The sequence below is a fragment of the Dama dama genome, chromosome 23 (genome assembly GCF_033118175.1).
Source record: "Dama dama isolate Ldn47 chromosome 23, ASM3311817v1, whole genome shotgun sequence".
Classification (NCBI taxonomy): Eukaryota; Metazoa; Chordata; class Mammalia; order Artiodactyla; family Cervidae; genus Dama; species Dama dama.
This window is the reverse complement of record NC_083703.1, coordinates 75044327-75066858: the sequence shown is the minus strand read 5'-3', so window position 1 is coordinate 75066858 and position 22532 is coordinate 75044327. Positions and strand designations below refer to the sequence as shown.

General features: G+C 46.3%; 1 protein-coding gene across 1 annotated transcript in view; it reads left to right on the top strand.

Moving 5' to 3' along the window:
* Positions 1 to 18506: 18506 nt before the first annotated feature.
* ELMO2 (engulfment and cell motility 2) overlaps positions 18507 to 22532 on the top strand; it is a 38802-nt gene continuing 34776 nt past the window's right edge. Inside the window, exon 1 of the mRNA XM_061127406.1 lies at positions 18507 to 18598. The gene's annotated coding sequence lies outside the window, so the exon portion shown is untranslated. The remainder of the gene's footprint in view (positions 18599 to 22532) is intronic.

The window sequence follows — 22532 nt, the reverse complement described above, 5'->3', positions numbered from 1 at the left end:
ATTATTTCTCCAAATATAAAAAGACTGTTTAAAAGACAATGGGAGGTGATGAATCAGACAGATGTCTATTATAAGCAATAAAACAGATACACCTCTCAAGAGGCAGATAAAAGATAAATGAGAGAGAATAAAAATGTTTAAAAAATAGTTCTGGCTCTACCAATGGTCAGGAACCGTCTGTGCAATGGGAATATAATGTAAGCTGTGTATGTAATTAAAATTTTTCTCTGAGCCACATTAAAAAGAACAAAAAGAAAATATATGAAGTAATTTTAATATTTTATGTAATCCAATATATCCAAAATATTATTATTTCAACATGTAATCGAGATAAAAGTTATTAATGAGACATTGTACATTCTTTTCTTTCATATCAAGTCTTGGAAATCTGGTATATATTTTAAACTTACAGCCCATTTCAATTCAGACCAGACACAATTCAAACAAAATAATTGCCACCTGTGGTTAGTGGCATGCTGTGATTCATGCGGTTGCAAAGAGTCAGACACGGCTGAGCGACTGAACTGAACTGATAGTAGAGAATGGAGAGATTGAAGAAATAAAATCAGAACCCTATTTCACATCATTTAAACAAACAAACAAAAAATCCAAATGAATTAAAGACAGGTCTAAAAAAAAAATCAAACCATTGAAATCTTAGAAGAATACCCGTAACACTGTACCTTTCAGCCCTCAATCAGATCTTGGGACTATCTGCAATGCAGATGGCAGATGAAAGGTTAATATATACATATATATATATGTATATGTATACACACACACACACACACAGAGCATTTGCAAATTAGTATCAGAATTAAATGGTCAGATGCTATCACTAGACTATGCATAGAAGAACAAATCCAAATGGGGAACAATCCAAAAAAGATGTTTATCTTCCCTAGGAGTCAGGGAAATGCAAATTAAAAACAGTGAGATATCACTTTACTCACATCAGACTAGCAAATTGAGAGCATGATAACACCTACTCTAGGCTCGGAAGGGACTCTCTTCACCACATTCCAGTAGTGATGACCTTGTTGGAGAGCATTCTGGCAACATATATCAAGCTAAAACAGTTCCACACATTCTTTGACCCAGCAATCTCATGCCTGGGAATCCATCCCATAGAAATAAAAGCACCAGAGTATATGTGGCTATGGTTATTCACATCAACAACGAACATGATTGCAATGAAACCCTAAAAATAAAGTGTATGCTCAAATAGTTGAATACATCATGGTACGTTTCTATCATGACGTCACACAACCACACGTCACACAACACTAAAAAAGAATGGCTTAAGCCTCTGTCTGCTGACTTGAAGGTATTTCCATCTTTCATCTCTACAAGATCCAGAGAAATGTACTATAAACTGAGGTTCTATTTTTGTAAGAGATAGGGAGAGAAATCTACATAGATATATACATTTGCATCTGACTTTATGAGCATGAAAAAAATACAGGAGGATATAATCCATCTGCTAGCAAGGTTATCTGGGAGGAAGAAAAGCAGGTGGTACAGAGAGAGAGAAAAACGGGAAGGGAGGAAAGAAAATTTAGAAGAAATTGGAAAAAATATAGAAAAATATAGGAGAAAAGTGAGAAGAGGGGTTAAAAGAAAAACTATTATTTCAAATAGGTACAATGTTTTCAGAGTTATCACATGTGTTTGAAAAGGGAAAACACATTATTTCCATATAACAGATTTATAACTTTATTCTGTAAAGCTTATTAATCATGCTAACGCCTTTCCTGGTTTCTTGACTACTTGTTTCTGTAGATTTCTAATAGGTAAGTTAAAATTTCTCACAAAACTGTGGATTTGTTTTTTCTTTTTAATTCTATCAAGTTTAGTATTACACGCCTCAATTCTGTGTTACTAGGTACATATAGGCACAAAGATTAAACGTATTGGTAGATTGAATGTTTCATCAATATCTATTTTTAAATTTCATGTACTTATTTATTTTTGGCTGCCCGGGATCTCTGTTGCTTTTGTGAGGGCTTTCTCTAGTTGCGATGAGGGGCTGCTCTCTGTTGCAGTGCTTGGGCCGCCCTTGCTGCGAAGCACGGGCTCCAGGCATGCCGTCCTCAGTAGTTGTGGCTCCTGGGCTCGAGAGTGCCGGCTCAGGAGTGGTGACGCCCGGGCTTAGCTGCTCCGCGCCTCGTGGGATCTTCCCAGACCAGAGACTGAACCGTGTCCGCTGCGCCGGCAGGTGGATTCCTGTCCACTGCACCACCGGCTAGTCCCAACGTCTATTTTTGCCTTTTCAATCCTCCTGGTTATTTTTGCTTTGGAATCCATTTTGCCTGATGCTAACACTGATGTTCTCCCTTTGCTGGCATTTTCCTGGATTACCTTTCCCATCTCAGCATCTTCAATCTTTCACTATTACGCTGTTTTTGCTGTCTCTTAATAAACATCATGCAGTTTGACTTTAAGCTCAGTTTAAGAGTCTTTGTCTTTTAATATTGGATTTAATATATTAGTATAGTTTATGTAATTTAATACATGTATTATGGCTACAGATATATTTGCATATGTTCTACCAGTTTACCATGGATTTTCTGTTGCATATGCTATTTTCATGCTTCTCTTTCACCCCTGCTTTTTGGTTAGTTGATAACATTTTATTTGCTCTCAATTAAGTTTCCTTCTAGTGACTTGGAAAATATATATTCTGTTCCTATTATCTTTATATATTTGACATGCATCGTTAAACGCATTCTTTTTTAATTATTTGGCCATGTTGGGTCTGAGTTGTGGCATGTGGCATGTGGGATCTAGTTCCCTGACCAGGGATCGAACTCAGGTCCCCTGCATTGGAAGCATAATGTCCTAGCCACTGGACCACCAGGGAAGTCCCATTGCTTAACATAATTCTTAATCAACATCTAGAGTTAATTAATATCTATGTCTTCCAACTAAATAAAATGAGAATCTCTTACCTCTTTCCCAGATTTTATATATCTCTACCCCATGTTATCATCTTAGCTTTTGATTAACTGTTGTAAATAAATTTGTTTATTTGGACTTAAAAATAAATTTTTTTGGTTCCTTGCTTGCTTGCTTATGTCACATGGTCTCTTCCTGGATTCATTTTCTCTTTGTGGAAGTTTACCGTCTACACCAATGGGTTCTCAACCAGAAGCCTCTGGGGAGCTATATTGCACCCCTTTCCAAGGTAGGGGTGTTTTGTATCGTCACAGTGACTAAGGAGGAACACCACTGGCATGTAGTGGATGGCAGTGAAGGACACTAAATGTGTGTACACGATGATCAGTTGTTCCACCCCAATTGCCAGCAGGACCCTGGTGAGAACGGCTGCTCTGTATGGACTCAGAGTTACAAACAGTTTTTAGTCCATTTGTGTCTTCAAGTGTCTTTATGATGCCCTCACATTTGCTTGGTAGCTTAGTTGGATAAAGAATCCTAAATTCACAAGTATTTCACCAGGGAACTTTGAAGACATCATTCTGGTGTTTTCTTGCTTACAAAGTTGCAAGTGAGAAGCCTGATGTCCACTGTATTCTCATTCCAGCCTAATTTTTTTCCACTTTCTTTTCATGCTCAGGGTCCTGAAATTCCACTGTGATATGCTTAGATGTAGGTCTTTTGACAGTCTTCTTGTAAATTGCAGGAAGTGATTCCTGTGAGCTGTAGAGGACCTGTAACTAGGTTTTCTCCATATAAGAGCACATGTATTTAAATCCTAAAAAAATGCCTTGAGTTATTGCCTTGCCTCGGGGCTCCTCTCCTTCCTTGTCTCTGCTTTCATTCTGTAGCTCACATTAAGCAGACAGTGAACCTGAGTGTCTGTCTATTAACCCTTTGGTTCATGCTTCTCATCTATTTCTTCGTTTTCGCTGCATTCTGGGAGAATTCCTTGGCTTGATCTTCTGGTTCACTAACTCTAGAACCCATTTTGCTCTTCAACCTATCTATTGAGATGTTTACTTTTTAAAAAGAGTTATTATTATTATTTTTTAAATGGAACATTTTCATTTACAAAGCCTTGGGGAGCTTTTAAAAAATTTAATGTGCTAGGCTCTTTCATGTGACCAAGATATTTGTGATACTTATTCTACAGCCTGGTTCTGTGTTCTCTCTTAACTCAGCTTCATCATTTATTAAACAAGAATAATAATACCTACCACTCGGTTTCATTGTGATGATTAGAGTTAATAGAACTTGATGCCTGGCAGGTAGGGAGCTAAATACCTGTTGGATGAATACACAGAGCAGAATAGTAATGTAAAATACCTGACAAGTATATAGTAGGCGCTCGTTAAATGGGAGCATATTATCATTGTTATTATTACCCCTATTATTAGTATTCGCTGAGACAGTGACATTCAAGGATTTTACATTCTTAGTTGTTCTCAACCAAGTGAGAACACCGCCACCCTTCCCACCCCCAGATCCAACAGGGACTGCTTTATCCCTTTGCCGAGGCACAGACTTGAACTACAAATTGGCAGGCTGGTGAGTGGAAAGTGGGAATCTGTCCAGCATCTGTCTCCCAAAATGGCTTTATGTTTTTATTTAATACATGAAGCCAGTTAATCCTCATCACCACCCAAAAGGCAGATGTCATTATCCCCATTTTATAGGATGAGAAACCTGAAGAAATTGCAAGCTCTAGTTGCCAGGCAGAAGTTTAGGCATCTCGGGTCAGCAGTCAGACAGATGGAGTTCGTTCCGACTCAAGAAGTGGGTGCTCTGAACCTCGGTTTCTTTGTCTATAACGCAGGCCTTACCGGGCCTGTGTCTAAGCTGTTGGAATGCCACCCACCCCTTCTCCTTCAACGCGAGTGCAAAGGCAGAGTGGCCACTTCCAGGGATTTGCACCATTCGGGCTGAACTCTTACCACCTCCCACTTCCTCTGTTCCTTCTTTCACCAGAGGCATCACCCTTCTTTGCTGGGAATCAACTAATCTGTGTGTGTGCACCTGTGCCCACCACTGGAGAGGGGGCAACCGAGAGAAACCTGAGGTGACTTCCAAAATCTAAGAAACAAGGCTGCCCTGGGATAAGCAAATGATAAGACAAGATTTAGGGGGGCTAGAGACAGATGCAGAATGTCACTTGTTCAGCTATCAAGCTATTGCCTCTCAGCTCCAGACCCACCTTTCCAAGCTCTGCTTTGTGATGCTGGCTCTGGGATTCTGGAAACGATCTGTGGCTTTGCCAGCAGCCCCCTTCTAGTCTCTGCTAAGTGGGGAGGGTGTCCTGGCAGGAGCTGCAAGCCTGGAAGAGGAAAAGGAACTGCTCTTCCTGTGTCCTTTTGTGTGATTCCTGAGAGCAGCACCCCAGCATCCCATGTTCACCTTTTCCATGTCTGTTTCTTCTTCTCATTACCTGGGGCTTACCAGGTGGCTATGGTGGTAAAAAAAAAAAAATCTGCCCACCTTTTCAGGAGACTCAAAAGACGGGGATTCAACCCCTGGAGAAGGAAATGGCAACACACTCCAGTATTCTTGCCTGGAAAATCCCATGGGCAGAGGAGCCTGGCCAGTTACAGCCACTGGGGTCCCAAAGAGTCAGACTAAGCAGAGCACACGTATCTACATTTCTTCCTGTAACACCAGCTGAATCCAGTTTGCAAGGTTTTCTTTAACACTTGCACAAACCTTTTTTTTTTTAAAAAACATCTTTTTAGTTAGTGTTAGTCGCTCAGTTGTGTCCAACTCTTTGCAACCCCATGGACTATAGCCCACCAGGCTCCTCTGTCCATGGGATTCTCCAGGCAAGGATATTGGAGAAGGTAGCCATTCTCTTCTCTAGGGGCTCTTCCCGAGGATGGAACCCGGGTTTCCTGCATTGCAGGTGGATTCTGTACTGTCTAAGCCACCAGGGAAGCCTATTATTATTGTTTTTGCTGTGCTGGGTCTTAGTTGCAACATGCAGGATCTTTAGTTGTGGCATACAGGACCTAGTTCCCTGACCAGAGATGCAACATAGGCCTCCTGCATTGGGAGCACGAATCTTAACCACTGAACCGCAAGGGACATCCAGCCCCAGGGGAGCGGCTCCCCCTCAAAAGTCAGCGTCCCACCCTCAAGGTCCCTCCTCTGAGCTCAGACACGAGCACAAGCTGGCCAGGGACCCATCCTCATAGGCTTCTGAAACCACCTCTAGGTTTTAATAATGTCAGTGTCTTTCCTTTGTTCCTTGAGCCTTAGAGGTAAGAGCCTTAGACGTTTCCTGCGGTCACTACCTCCGTGAGAACTTAAGAGTTCTTTTGATCCTTTTTTAGATGCCTACTTAACAACTTGATACCTTGTTAACGATTCTTTATATCAATGTGTCTCTCTTAAATAACTGGTGCGATTTCCAACTCCTGATTAGACCATGACCCACACCTCCCCTCGAAGGTGGGGGAGCACCCCCCAGGGCCAAGAGATGACTGCTGAAATGAAGGCCTAAAACCTCCAAAAGGAGAGGATGAACTTCCAGAGAGGATTGGTCAGCCACTGAAGCCTGGACCAGCGACAGCCAGTAGCACAAAGCCCAGCAGGACAGTCTCAGCAGTCACAAGAGGACACACCATCGTCATCTGTAGCCTGGATGACTGTAAGGAGCTCTGATGGAGGATCAGACCACCACTCCGTATTGCAACCAGTTGAACTTATTGCTTCCTTGCATGTAGGAGCACTCGGTTGCTCAGCATAGTCTCATGAGCAAAGCACACGGTTAATCCTACATAGGTTTTGGGAAAAGTTTGTTTTGGGATTGCGTTGGTTCCAAAAGTGGGCGTAGGGTGATGCCAGCCTTAGAAGCATGTTCATTTCAGTGAAGCTGCTGCAGGTTGGCTGGTTTTCAAAGCACAGACTGTCACTGGTTGGCTGGTTTCAGAGGCAGGATCAGTGAGGTGAGTTGCCCTTGACCTGTTAGACAGGTTGAAGACCAGTTCTGGTGGTTATTTATCCCTAGGGCTATAGAAAAATCAGTCTTTTCCTAGGAGTCTGCAGGCTGTTAATATTCACATTGCATTTAGTTCTCCCGCTTCCATCTTTGAACCCTACCAGCCATTCTCAACACAATCTGATCATAGCACCGAAGAGATCTTTTTGCAAAATTCAAATCAGATCTTGTCATTCCCCTGCTTCCAACCCTCTCGTGGATTTCCATAGCACATAGAACAAAACTGGAACTATTTACTTCAGAGCTGACAAGACCTGTGTTAACTGGCTTCTCCCAGCCCATCTCTTCTCTTTCCTTTATAGTCTAATGACCCAGTTCAAGTTGGGATCTCTCCTACCTCCAGGTCTTCCCATATTGCTGGCCCTTCTGCTAGGAACCCTCTCCCCTTCACCTGGCAAACTCCTATTCACCCATCAAGTCTCAATATAATCATCACCTCCTCAGAGAGGACCTCCAAGACAGTGCAGTCCTCCTCCTTTCATTGCTAAAATGTGGGGAAAAGAGTGATCAATGCAAAGAAATAGAGGAAAACAATAAAATGGGAAAGACTAGAGATTGCTTCAAGAAAATTAGAGATACCAAGGGAATATTTCATGCAAAGAAGGGTACAATAAAGGACAGAAATGGTATGGACCTAACAGAAACAGAAGATATAAAGAAGAGGTGGCAAGAATACACAGAAGAACTATACAAAAAAGATCTTCATGACCCAGATAACCATGATGGTGTGATCACTCACCTAGAGCCAGACACCCTGGAATGAGAGGTCAAGTGGGCCTTACGAAGCATGACTACGAACAAAGCTAGTGGAGGTGATGGAATTCCAGTTGAGCTATTTCAAATCCTAAAAGATGATGCTGTGAAAGTGTTGCACTCAATATGCCAGCAAATTTAGAAAACTCAGCAGTGGCCACAGGACTGGAAAAGGTCAGTTTTCATTCCAGTCCCAAAGAAAGGCAATGGCAAAGAATGCTCAGACTACCGCACAATTGCACTCATCTCACATGCTAGCAAAGTACTGCTCAAAATTCTCCAAGCCAGGCTTCAACAGTACGTGATCTGTGAACTTGCAGTTGTTCAAGCTGGATTTAGAAAAGGCAGAGGAACCAGAGATCAAATTGCCAGCATCCGCTGGATCATTGAAAAAGCAAGAAAGTTCCATAAAAACATCTACTTCTGCTTTATCGACTACACCAAAGCCTTTGACTGTGTGGATCACAACGAACTGTGAAAAATTCTTAAAGAGATGGGAATGCCAGACCACCTGACCTACCTCCTGAGAAATCTGTATGCCGGTCAAGGAGCAACAGTTAGAACTGGACTTGGAACAACAGACTGGTTCCAAATCGGGAAAGGAATACATCAAGGCTATATACTGTCACCCTGCTTATTTAACTTATATGTGGAGTACATCATGAGAAATGCTGGGCTGGATGAAGCACAAGCTGGAATTAAGATTTCCGGGAGAAATATCAATAACCTCAGATATGCAGATGACACCACCCTTATGGCAGAAAGAGAAGAAAAACTAAAGAGCCTCTTAATGAAAGTGAAAGAGGAGAGTGAAAAAGTTGGCTTAAAACTCAGCATTCAGAAAACTAAGATCATGGCATCCAGTCGCATCACTTCATGGCAAATAGATGAAGAAACAATGGAAACAGTGAGAGACTTTATTTTCTTGGGCTCCAAAATCGCTGCAGATGGTGATTGCAGCCATGAGATTAAAGGATGCTTGCTCCTTCAAAGAAAAGCTATGACCAACCTAGACAGCATATTAAAAAGCAGAGACATTACTTTACCAACAAAGGTCTATCTAGTCAAAGCTATGGTTTTTCCAATAGCCAGGTATGGATGTGAGAATTGGACTACAAAGAAAGCTGAGTGCTGAAGAATTGATGCTTTTGAACTGTGGTGTTAGAGAGGACTCTTGAGAGTCCCTTGGACTGCAAGAACTAACCAGTCTATCCTAAAGGAAATCAGTCCTGAATGTTCATTGGAAGGACTGATGCTAAAGCTGAAACTGCAATACTTTGACCACCTGATGCAAGGAACTGACTCCTTGGAAAAGACCCTGATGTTGGGAAAGATAGAAGGCAGGAGGAGAAGGGGACGACAGAGGATGACATAGTTGGATGACATCACTGACTCAATGGACATGAGTTTGAGCAAGCTCCAGGAGTTGGCGATGGACAGGGAAACCTGGCGTGCTATAGTCCATGGGGTTGAAAAGAGTCAGACACGACTGAGCAACTGAACTGAACTGAGCCTAATCATGCTCCTAGAATGTTTACCCCTGTTTATAATAATGGTTTTTAATTAATTAATTTAGTTAGTTAGTTGCTTGTTTGTTTGCTGTCTATCTCCACCACGGGACTGTGAATGCTCTGAAGGCAGAGGCCACGTTAGTCTTGCTCACTCTATATAACCCATGAACAGTATATACTGAACACTTGACAAATATCTGTGGAAGGAACAGATAAACTCTGCAATAAACAGGAGCCCCTCCAGCCGTCTCCTCCCCCAGCCAAACCAGGTTTGGTTTGGCCAGGTTCTCTGGCAAGGGTGGGTTTTGCTTTGTTTTTTAAGTCTTTTGGCCATGCAAGGAGGCATACAGGCTACTGGATGCTGTATATCCCTGACCGGGGATCCGAGAATGAACCCAGGACCAAGCACAGAGCCTTAACCACTCTACCGCCAGGGAAGTCCCGAGAGTGGGTCTTCACTTCTATCACGGCCACTCCAGCTTCTCAACACCCAAGGATCTGCTCCAGACAAAGCAAGCCAGTTCAGGAACACTCATGGAGGTGTCTCCAGGAGCAAAAGAAGTGGCAGCCAATAAAGGAACCTGTGCCCCACACCCAAGCTCTCATCTCCAGGGCTGGGCTTACACTTAAAGTGATGAAGGCAAGGGATGGTGAGACAGAGGGGCCCTGGGTCAACAAGGCTACCTCACTCTCCTCGCACACCTAACAGAAACACACGCGTGCACACACACACACACACACACACACACATCTGTTTAGCCACGAATAACAACCCCCATCGACTGAACGCCTACTCAGAGCTACAAGCAGGACCTCTACTTGGTTTCAACTCATATAATTCCCTCACCAGCCCCATGAGTCAATTTCCACTCATCCCTATTTTAGAGATGAGGATAATACATTTCAGAGAGGTCAAGCAGCCAGCCTGAGGACCCACAGTAAGGACGGCATCACTCAGCCTGCGTAGCCACAGCAACCATTAAAGTGGTAAAGTTCCCCCACATTAGTTGATAAATAGTAGATGCCTCAAACCCCTCAGCGTTTCCTCCACAGCTCTAGCCTCTCTGAGCTCTCGCTCCACCTCTGACCCCTCTACCTCTGACCCCTCCACCTCCCCACAATCCAGTTACTAAAGGGTTAAAGCAGCGATGGCCATATGGGAAGGGGGGAGGGACAGAGCTCTTAGGAATCTTCTCCAGGAGCTGTCGGTTCTGATCTGTCAGTCTTCATGCCTCACTGGTTGTTAAATATTTCACATTATTATTTAGGATTCTCGGCTTCTCTTGTAAGTAAAATCTTCCTGGAGGTGAAGCGGATCCATGGGGCCAAGCTTAGTGCTGGCCAGGGGCTTATCTCCGGTTCAGAGAGATGCAGTGGGTTGTAAGACTAGTCCTGGGGAGGAACCTGCAACCTCCCCCCACCCCCGCTCGGGTCCAGAAAGCAGCAAGTCCTAGCAGGCTCACCATTTCCCAAGAAACTGTTGAGCCATTACTGTGTGTGCGCCCTCGGTGAGGCTGTTTACGGGGGACTTGCCAGGGGGCGCTCGGGGCACAAAGAATGGCCATGCAGTGGTTTCCAGAGCATGGACGCCAAGGCTGAGAGTCCGCTTGTTCAAGCCCCAGACTCGCCACTTAATAGCCATACAGCAAATGACTTAACCTCTTTGTGCTTCGGTTTCCTCTTGTGAAAAATGGGGGCAATAATAATCAGAATTCTGACTTTAGCAGGTAGGGGTGAAGGTTCAATTAGATAAAGTATGTAAAAGTCTCTAGGAGCAAATAAAATTAGTAATAAATAAATATAAACAAATAAAATCCGCCTGCAATGCGGGAGATCTGGGTTCCATCCCTGGGTTAGGAAGATCCGCTGAAGAAGGGCATGGCAACCCACTCCAGTGTCCTTGCCTGGAGAATCCCCATGGACTGAAGAGCCTGGTGGGTACGGGGTTGCAAAGAGTCAGGACGGCTAAGCACAGCCCCAAGTCCTTAAAACAGTGCCTGTTCCTAACGTCACCCTGGTAAGTGGTAACCATTATTTTTATCTACTAGGTGTGCTAGTCATTTTGCAAATCTCATTGAATATCTCATTCCCATGATGCCCTCCAACCCCAACACACACACACACACACACACACACACACACACACACACACACACACACGCCCGCCCACCCACAGAGCTGTAGATGTTGGTAGATGACTTCCTAGTGGCAGCAGAAGGCGCTAGTCTCACACAAGCGGCTGGATTCTGTCCCTGCCGGGGCTGACAGCTCACCAGGGTCTTCACCTCCCACCCCCGGCTCCGCTTCCACTCGCACAAACACAAGATAAGCCCCAGTTCCTGGAACAGCGATCTTCGCAAATGAAGTTATCGTGAGTTATGTGAACCCCCAACCTGCAAGAGCTGAGGCTAGACTGGCTGGCTGCCTCCTGCCCTTTGCTTCCCACTTAAAAACCAAGTCACCATGAATTTTCTTAATGATGCTTTATTCGCCTGTTTTAGTCATTTTTCTCCTCTTTCTGAGGCAGAGAGTTGTCTTAAGGGAGACGGTACAATATTGCAGAAGAGATCCAAGCCTTGAAATTCGACCTGTATTTGAAGACTGGCTTAACCACTCCACCAATTAACCCCGGGGAAATGCCTGAACCTCTCTGCGCTTCAGTTTCGTCATTTGTCTAATAAAGGTAATGAGTCCATACCTCATGGGAACGTGAGCATCAAGTGAGACAAATCATGTAAAGACCTTGGCACAAAATCTCTTTTCTATCCAAGCCTAACAAGTGTTTGACAAAGAGTCAAATGCCCAGGTGTATTATTTTTAGTGGTGAGAATAAAGGGAAGGTCATGTGCTTTGAAGTCAGACTGACTTGGGTACCAAACAAGCTGTGTGGCAAGTTTCTTTGCATCTCTAAACCTCAGTCTTCCTCATCTGTAAAATGGGCACCCTAGTGCTTCATAGAAAGTTGGCTGTTTAAAATGAGATCATGTGCATAACAGCCCCCAACACAAGTCTTAGGGCATGTAGACCCGTAATAAGTATGAGTTCTATTTCTTTTAGCAGATAAATGTTGGTTTCGATTATGAGCCATCATATCAGAAACCCTTCTGATATGGTGGCAGGAATCATATTTCAACAATAATTGTTTGTGAGAAGGAACATGCTTAACTTCTGAGTGTTTAGGAAGATTCAAACATAGCATTAGTCAAGCTCATAGAGACCAGTTACCCATGATTTCTTTTTGTTTCTTTGATGATGCAATAAGTAAGATTTTGACTGTGTATTATGCACTAGATATGCTTTAGGTGGGCTTCCCAGGTGGCGCTAGTAATAACGAACCCATCTGCCAACGCAGGAGACATCAGAGATGTGGGTTTGATCCCTGGGTTGGGAAGATCCCCTGGAGAAAGACACGGCAACCCACTCCAATATTCTTGCCTGGAGAATCCCAGGGACAGAAGAGGCCGGCCGGCTATAGCCCACAGGTCACAAAGAGTTGGACACGATTGAGTGACTTAGCATGCACACACATGCTCTAGGTCCTGGGGAGCAAGATTGTCAATATCCCTGCTATCATGGAGTCTACAACCAAACTGAAAGTCATAAAACAAAACAGCAATATGACATCAAGTGCTACAAAAGAGACTGGAGCAGGATAAGGAAACATGGGGAGGGTTGGAGGAGCGGGATTACAGATGATGAGTGGTCAGGGAAGACTTGCTGGAGGAGGTACTAGAGTCTGACCTCAATAAAGTAAAAAGGTAAGCCATGTGATGATGGGGCAAGAGCATTCCAGGAGAGGGGACAGCACGTGCAAAGGCAGAGAGGTAGGAAAAAACTGATCAAGGAATGGGAAATTAGACCTATGAGACTCAAGTAGAGTGAGCTAGGAGGAGAGTGGAAAGAAATCAAATGCCAGATCATCTGAGGTCTTGAAGATGATGGTGAAGATTCTGTCTAAGCACCCCCAGCACTCTAGAGATAGACCACAGTATGGCATAGGTGGATGCTGGTGGGAATAACCAAAGCATCGGTCTGCAAGGGAGAGGAGAGAACTACAGAAGTAACATTTCTGAGTAGGTGAGAGGAGATGAAATACACCTGCACCTCTAGGATCTCCCTTACGGAGAATCTGAGAAGGACGCAGAGCATTCAGGCTCTGATGCAGATGGATGGATGGATTTGCAGTGGGAAGATGAGATTGTTTTCTTCTTGTTGTTTATTTTCCTTTCTTTTTTCTCTTTTGTCAGAGAGATAAGGTTATCAGTTAAGAATAAGGAATTGTCTCCTCTGGCGGACTGATGTGAGGGTTTGTATTTTTCTCTGGCTCCAGTCCGTTGCTGGGCACAGGTGTGGCAGATGGTGACTTAGGTTTAAGCAGAGTTGGGATTCTCCAGGTGAGTAGATAGAGAAAGGGGCATGGGAGTTGAAGGCGAACACAAGGGCATGATTATAGTGAAGATCAGGGTAAGGCAGGTAAGCCGGGTAAGGAGGGAAGTGAGGCCCCAAAGGGAATGACAGACTACACAAATGTGGGAGGCCAAAGGATTAGAGAACTGGGAGAAGTATTTCCATATGCTCCAGTTTCAGATGTGACTTTAGAGGAACTAAAAGAATACAGTGAATACTTACTGAGGGCTTACTATAATTTTGAAGACTACAGACAACTTAATGAGCATTTATTATGTGCCTTCTGTTGCTGTTTAGTCGCTCAGTCGTGCCTGACTCTTTGCAACCCCATGGACTGTATGTAGCCCACCAGATTCCTCTGTCCACAGGATCCTCCGGGCAAGAATACTGGAGTGGGTTGCCATTCCCTTCTCCATATCACGTGCCTGGCACCCTGCTAAGTGTTGGACATTAACTGTATTTCATTTAATGAAATTTCACAACAATCCACCAAGGTCAATACTGTTATCATCCCCATTGTACAGATGAGGAGACTGAGCTTCAGAGAGAGCTAGTAATGTACCCGAGAATGCACAGCTTGGCCTGTATGGTTGGGCCATTCAAGACTGCTGCTTGCTCTCTTGCTCTCTGTACATCCCCCGCTCAACCTGGCCCCGCTTCACTCACATGAATATCCAATTCTCTTAATTATAGGGCTTAATTAGACCCTAGTAACTAATGTTCCCACCTAGCATCAATTCCCCCTATAAACGGTCGCCTCCTCCTCCACCCAAGTAGTGGGGACTGCTGCCATGCCCACCATCTGCCACACATGACAAGGTGTCGCTCCAGGACCCTTTGTGTAAGAGTTGTTACTGTTTAGTTGCTAAGTCGAGTCTGACTCTTTTGTGACCCCATGGACCGTAGCCTGCCAGGCTCCACTTGTCCCAGGCAAACATACTGGAGTGGGTTGCCGTTTCCTTCTCCAGGAGATCTTTCAGGCCCAGGGATCAAACCCAAGTCTCCTGCTTGGCAGGTGGATTCTTTACCCCTGAGCCACCAGGAAAGCCCTTGTGTAAGAGACAATAAACCTTTGATGTCTCTGTCTCTGGGCTCTTCCTTTGGTTTTGCAGGTCTGTGAGGTGCAGGCCAACAGTTACAAAGGGCTCTTGTATAATTACAAGGTCCAGGGACCATAACTATCATGCTGTATTGGCTGCCAGACAGACATTGTGTTGGGCTCGTATAATGATGACATTCAGCCTCAGGTACTTGTAGTTGATTTCAGTCTGAAAACAGGGTGCCTGGTGTGAAATGCCGGGGTCTCAGCTGGGAGTGGAGATGGAGGGATCTGGAGAATTCTTGCCTTGTGTAGTAGCCTTGGTGGAGCTGTAAGTCAGGGTGCCTGCCTTCCTTAGCCAAGAGATGTTTCCTTAGCTGGGCATGCTACCTGAGCCCAGCCAGCTAGACTCTTGCTGCAGGGACCTTGACTCTGATCAAAGAAAGATCTGATCAAGAAAGGGGAGAAGAGGGTGGAATGAATTCATTTTGGCTACCTAAACACCCAAAGCATCTCCAGGCTCTCTCCTTTTCTAAGCCTAGTTCTCCAGCTTCCTGTCACCTCTGTGAATTGCCACTAGCCTGCCAAGAAACTCCTTTTCTGCTAAAGTTAGCCAGAGTTGGTTCCTGAGACTTGCAACTAAAGAACCTGTGCTCGGGGGGTGGGTGGCAGGGTGAGGAGACCAAGTATTGTAAAGTTAAAGGGAATGAGTCATCCCTTGGCTAAATGTGTACTGAACAGGGCTAAGACTAGGGTGAGGCAAGTGAGATACCCAGGGCACAAAATTTAAGGAAGCTTTCACTCTCGGGGTTGTGTAAGTGCAGGGCTGGTTCTGGCAAACAGATACCTACCCTCCCACCCCCCAAAAGTCAATGGTTTAAAGAACAAAGATTACTTTTCTTTCACATAAGAGCATAAGGTGACCTAGAATTATTCCAGGCCTGCACATAACTTTCTCTCCATGTGATCTATTCAGGGACCCCAGAACTTTCTATGTGATGGTCCTTTCATCCCCCAGCATGTTATAATCATCACAAGGTCAAAACTGGACCCAGCTAGACAGAGACGAAAGAGCAGGGAGGAGCCAGGCCTATTAACTAAAGGCCTTGCCTGAAGTTCATATATCACTTCCACTGGCAGAAACTTCCCCAGTCTTTTTTTGTTTTGTTTTTAAAAATTTATTTGGCTGTGCCAGGTCATAGTTGAGTGGCACGTGGCATCTAGTTCCCTGACCAGAGATTATCCCCGAGCCACCTGCATTAGAAGCAGGGAATCTTAACCACTGGGCCACCAGGGAAGTCCCTACCCATTTGTTCTTAACTGTAAGTGAGGCTGGGAAGGGAGGCTTAGCTAGGCAGCCCTGTTACTGTGAAAGGCTGGGAGAAGGGTTTTTGGCAGACAACTAGCTAGCAGACTCTACCAAAGCCATTGCCCACATGGAGTCTATTTCCCAGCAGTCTATTCTCAGTAACCAAGGGTACTAGGGAAACAGACTCACAGACTTAGAGAACATACTTATGGTTACCAGGGGGAAAGAGTGAGAGGGGATAGTGAGGGAGTTTGGGATGGACATGTCCACACTGATATATTTAAAATCCATAACCAAGGACCTAAGGTATAGCACAGGGAACTCTGCTCAAAGTTATGTAACAGTCTAAATGGGAAAATAATTTGAAAAAGAATAGATATCCATACTCATATGTATAACTGATCACTTTGGTGTATACCTGAAATTAACATGACATTGTTAATTACCTATATTTCAATATAAAATTAAAAGTTTTTAAAAAGTGATAAAAATAAAAAGCTGCTTGGTGTAGGGGCTCAGGGAGGGAGAGGTGTTTATGGGCTACAGCAAATGAATAAGGCAGGAAGAGGTGTGAGAATGTTCCTGAAGAAGGGACCTGCAGGAGTTATTACCACCCGAGGCTGGGGAGGGAAAATGAACTTGGCCTGTCATCGTGCAATGGGGCAGGAAAAAAGGTCTGCTAGACCAAGGAGATTCAACCAGTCAGTCCTGAAGGAAATCAGTCCTGAATATTCATTGGAAGAACTGATGCTGAAGCTCCAATACTTTGGCCACCTGATGTGAAGAACCGACTTATTGGTAAAGACCCTGATGCTGGGAAAGATTGAAGGCAGAAGCAGAAGGGGACGACAGAGGATGAGATGGTTGGATGACATCACCGACTCAATGGACATGAGTTTGAGCAAGCTCCAGGAGGTGGGGATGGACGGGGAAGCCTGGTGTGCTGCAGTCCATGGGGTCGCAGAGTCAGACACAACTGAGCTACTGAACTGAACTGAGACCAAGGTGGAACTCTCATGAGCTCCTCCAACCAGTTCTGTAGACAGAAGATGAAATTGGGAATGAGGAAAGCTGGACCTGAGTTCTAGTTCCTGAGTTGACCTCAAATATAATCCTTAACCTTGCTAAACCTTCAGTTTCTCCTTTGTAAAATGATGAGGATGATAACATCAACAGTAATTCATTAATAATTAAAAAGAACAGCCTGGATAATAACAATCTTCTGTGAAGATCTCACAAAGCAATGGTCTACTAAAAGCTTTGGTTGGCAAGGGTTGGGCAAAGTACAGCCACAGGTCAACACCTATTTTTTTTGTAAGTAAAGTTGCATTGGAATACAGCCACCCTTACCGGTTTATATATTGTCTGTGGCTGCTTTCACAGTACAACAGCACAGTTGAATAGTTTTCACAGAGGCTGTATAGCCAAGAGCATTTACTATCTGGATATTTATGGAAAGTTTGCTGATGACTTCTGCAAGGGCTGTAGCTACCTCAGCTATTACTAAGCCACAACCTCCATGAGCATCATTGTATTCACCAGTAAAAGGGGACAAATAAAAGTCATCTTCAATTCCAAGATGTTTTGAGGCTCAAATGAAACAACATATGTAAAACAGCTTTTCAGATGCTTTGCAGAGTGTAAAGTGCCATATAAATGGGAGTCCTTATTTAGTCTCTTTGCTGAGTATCAGTTCATTATTTCCTCTCTTTCTTGAGCATCTGTAAAAGGGACAACAAAAAACCCACCCCTCAGGGGGTTGTAAGGATCTGTGAGACAAGATGGTTAAAGCATTGACTTTAGAATCAATCAGGCACAGGCTGGCGTCTTGCTCTGCCCATCACTAGCTGCGCGGTCAGGGGATCCATTTAATACCTACATCGGAGTTGCAGTGCGTGTAAAAGGGAGGCCGCACGAGTGAGGCCCTGGCGCAGGGCCCGGCTCCGATCTGCAGGTGCAGTGACAAATACCACCTCCCACGGGTCCCTGCCAGCAGTACGGCTGAGCTGTACCCCTCTGCCTCTGCTCCGCGCCCACGGTCAGCCCTGGGTGCGGGTATAATTAGCTCCAGCGCGGTGGTGAGCAGCCGCGGCTGCTCACAGCCTCTGACACGACTGTCACCTCCCACACAGTTCTCCAAACCACAGTTATCCCACTGCTGAGTGCGTTCCATGCCTGTTGGGCACCCGGCCGAGTGCCATTAGAGGACATCTGAGCCCTCAAAACCTCTGATTTATCATCAGGGACCCAGGCTGTGCCAAAAGAAAAGTTTCGGGGAGCAGGGGAATGTGGGGAGGAAAGGCTGCCTCTTGCATTTGCGGGGGGCCGGAGGAGGGGTGGGAATCCCATTTCTCCCAAATCCATAGCCCGAGGCGGGCGAGGCAGCCTGCGCCTTTAAGAGGCCTCCGGCAGCCGGGCGGGGATCGGCGGCTCCCTCTGCCCCGCCCCGCTTGGGCCCGCCCTGTTTTGAGTGACAGGCAGTCCGCCCAGTTGAAGAAAGAGAGTTCAGCGTGACGGCGAAACGGAGCAATAGGAGCCCGGGTCGGCGTGCGCGGGGCGGGGTCCCGAGAGGGCCGGGCAGGCGGGAGGCTCGCGGAGCGGCGACTGGGGGACCTCTGCGCGGGAGCTGGGCCTTGGTCGGCGCCCTGGTGAGTGTGGGGCGCTCCTGGGGCCCGGGTGCGCGGGGCAGCGGAGCGGGGACTGGCCGGAGGGGCGGAGGGCAGAGGGGCCGGGCCGGGGAGCGGGCGGAGGGCTGCGGCCTGCTTCATCCCAGGAGCCTGGGGGCTGGAGAGGGCGGGCCTGGGCCGCCGGGTGCTGGCTCGACGAGCCCCAAAGGGGTCAGCAGGCCCCAGGTGGGCCCGCCGGGACCTGAGGGCACCGGGTCCCCAAGCCGGAAGGGCCGGCTGGTGGGGAAGAGGGCGGACCAGGCCTTGAGGAGCGGCGACTAGGACGGGTAGGGGACGCCAGGTCGGGAAGGAGGAGGGTGGGAGGATGGAACCCGGGGGCGAGACGAGATGCTGGGGGCAGGGAGGGGGTGACTGGAGGGGGAACGGCTGGCTGAGGACTCGATCGGAACCCGGGAGTGTGTGGGGCTGGGTGGCACCCATCGGAAGCCTGGGGAGCCTCCCTTGACATCGCCACCCTGTACTGCACAGACTCTGCTCATCACCCCGCTTTGGCTACCGGGCTGGCCCTGTAGTCCCCCAGACCGTTTATTTACTTGCATTCTGCCGCTTCCCCCTCAGTGCAGACCTCTCTCGCCTCTTACCTGGACTGATGCAGTGTTCTAACCCATCTGCCCACACAGGCGCTGGGGCCTCTCTCCAGTGGGCCTCGCACCATGGCCCGAGGGATCTTCTCAAAATTCTGTCCAGGTCCCTTCGCTGGCTTACTTTGTAACTGGCCGGCTTCCACCTCTTTGCAGGACCACCCTCAGATCCTCACCCAACCTCTGGAGATGGGATGCCACCTACCTTTCCTCCCTAGTCTTAGTCTACTAACCCTTCTTGCTCAATACTCTGGTCACACTGGCCTTTTCTTGTTCCTTCTACATACCGAGCCCTGGGCCAGATCAGGATCTGCACCCTGAACCTTCTTTCCTACTCCCCAGGAAGTACCTTCCCCTCCCGCCTTCTTCCAGTCAAGTCCTCTTTATCTTTCAAATCTCCACACAAGTATCAGTTCCTCTAGAGGCATCCCTGGTCCCCGACTCACCCAGCAAGTGAATTCCCCACTTTCATCACCCTCGGTACTTCTCCTTCACACCACTTGAACAGCAGCTGTTTGACATATATTTATGAACATATTCCTGTCGGTCTATCCCAACCTCCCCAGGTAATAAGATCCACAAGGGAAAAGAAAGGGTCCGCCCTTGCTCCTTGTATTCCCTGCATCTTGCCCAGAGCCAGGCACTGTGAATATGTATTAAACAAATGAACGGAGGACTTGGCTTGGGCCAGAGGTACAGGGTGTGAGTCCTGTCTCTAATGTCCTCCACAAACTGTGCCAGGCTCTGTGCTCAAGCATTGCTGTCCCATGGAAATATAATGCAATATTTGTGGTTAAAAAAATTTTAATAGCCACACTAAAAAAGCAAATGACTTCCGTGGTGATTCAGTGGCTGAGGTTCTGCACTCCCAGTGTAGGGGGGGCCTGGGTTGGATCCCTGATCAGGGAATTAGATCCTGCCTGCTGTATCTAAGTCCCGGAGCAGCCAAAAAAAAAAAGGCGGGGGGGGAGTGAAATTACTTCTTGTCATTTTACTGAACCTAGTAGATTCTCAAATAATATTCTTTTGACATATAATCAATAGAAAAACATTACTAGTGAGGTATTAACATTTTTGTGTGTTATTAAGCCTGTGAAGGGCTTCCCTGGAGGGTCACTAGTGAAGAATCCACCAGCTAATGCAGGAGTCATGGGTTCGATCCTTGGGTCAGGAGGATCCCTGGAGAAGGAAATGGCAACCACTCCAGTATTCTTCCTGGCAAATCCCATGGACAGAGGAGCCTGATGGGCTATAGTCTATGGAGTTGCAAAAGAATTGAACATAACTTAGAGACTAAACAAGAACAATAAGCATTTGAAATCTGATGTGTGTTTTACACCTAGGGCCCATCTCAGCTTGTGATAACCACCTATGAGCTGCTCAATAGCCACTCATAGGGGTGTGTAGTGCTAGAAGCTTTATATACCTGCGGCATTTAATCGCCTTAAACCATTTGAGGTAATTATTGTTACGTGCATTTCACTAATAAACATAATGAAGCTCCTAGAAGTTATGTTGCCTGCCAGCAATCATCCTAAAGTTTGTGAGCGGAGGAAGCAAGATGGGGCCCAGGACCCCAATCTCTTCATCTGGAGTTTGGTCCTTCTGTACCCTATGCCACTTCCAGGAAGTGCCAGGGGAGTTTAGGGGTGCCAGAAGTGGGGGCTAAACTTCCCCCAAAAAATGGCACCTGTGGGTCTATGCTTATTCTGCCTTGTCCATGCAGAGTCAGTGTGTCTGGGTGCATCAGTACCACCTATGTAGGTGGCTCAGGAACAAGCAGGTTTGATGCAGTTGAGGGAAAAATCTGCAAAACCAGTGCTTCTGGGTCCAGTCACCGCAGCTCAGCGCTTACACCAACTCAGCCTGGCCCTTGGGTTGAAAAATGTACCCAGCCCATAGCATCTCATACAAGGTGCCAATTAACTGTCCCGCTGTTCAGTTCAACAGCTGCTCGCTGAGTGAGGTCCCCATCACCGTGAGACCAGCATCTGGGGAGACTGGGGAGTGTGGTCACAGCCGTCATCTTCAGGATGCCAGCTGGGTACGCGGAAAGACAAGGCCAGCTCACGGAATGATTAGATGAGCAGCTGGATGCTGTGCAGTGTAGTGGAGGACCAGCAGCAGTGGCGTGCAGAGGCTGCCGCGGCTGCATAATGTGTCTCAAGTGCTGGGTTTGAAATCCTCTGGGCTTGCGGGGGTTACTTTGCAGTTTCCTACAGTTCCCATGTAGATGCTGCCTGGCTTAAGCAGCCAAAATTTGTGAACCCATTAGACACGCTAGTTTTAACTGAGCCAGTAGAAAAGGTTTATTGAGCACCTGCTCTGTGCTAGGCATTGTATTGGCCACTGCTCTGGAACTCTGAAGCTCTCCAAGGTTCTTCTGCTAGGAAAGGAATGTTAAGTATTATAATATATGTCATATAAGCATTATACTATATTATACAATCGTTAACGATATTTATTGTCTGATTACTATATTTATTATCATTATTTTTATATTTTCCCTCCCTGATTGCCTTAACGTATATTCTTTCATTCTGTCATCAGTACGTTAAAGCCCGGCAGGTAGGGCTTTGTCATGCCAGGGAAACACAGTTACTGTGTTTTTGCAACTTTGTCAAGTTCACACTGTTGGAATTCCTCTTACTGTGGGTCAGCTACCACGCTTAAATGATTTACATGTATTATCCCACCCCCGTGTTCACAACAACCTTATAGGGTAGGGTCAGTTGATTCAAATCCCTATTTTACAGATAAAGAAATTCTTAGAGCTGGGATCCAAGTCCAAGTCTGTCCCACCCCAGAACGCGCGCTCCTAACCTCAGTAAGTTACTCTGCCATGCTAGAAGGTCAAGCTTAGAAGGGACCTCACTTACATCTAGTCCAGTCTCTTCGTGTCGATCAGGACTGAAGGCCCAGAGGCTCGGGCTCGTGGCAGAGCTGTCGGCCAGGCCTCCGGTGCTAAGGGGGAGGACTGACCCAGAAGCGAGGGGCGAGGCCCTCTCTTGTCCCTGACTGGTGGTGGGGCCTTGCCAGCTTCTCTGGACCTCAGTTCCCGTATTCATAAAACAAGAGGCTTGGCCCAGCTTGCCAGCGAGAGCAATGCTGTGTTGTTGGGGTCAGGATTGAAGGAGTTGGGCCCGCAGCCCGGGATTTCAGTCATCCCCCAGGGCTTCTCAGCGCAGCACACCCGCTCCCTACACAGGCTCTGCCTCCCCGCTGCAGCCACTACAGCCCCATGAAGGCCGGCAGGACTTCTGATTCATCCTTCTTTTCCGCTTCAGTGTCTGTTTCATTTCCGGAAACTGAGG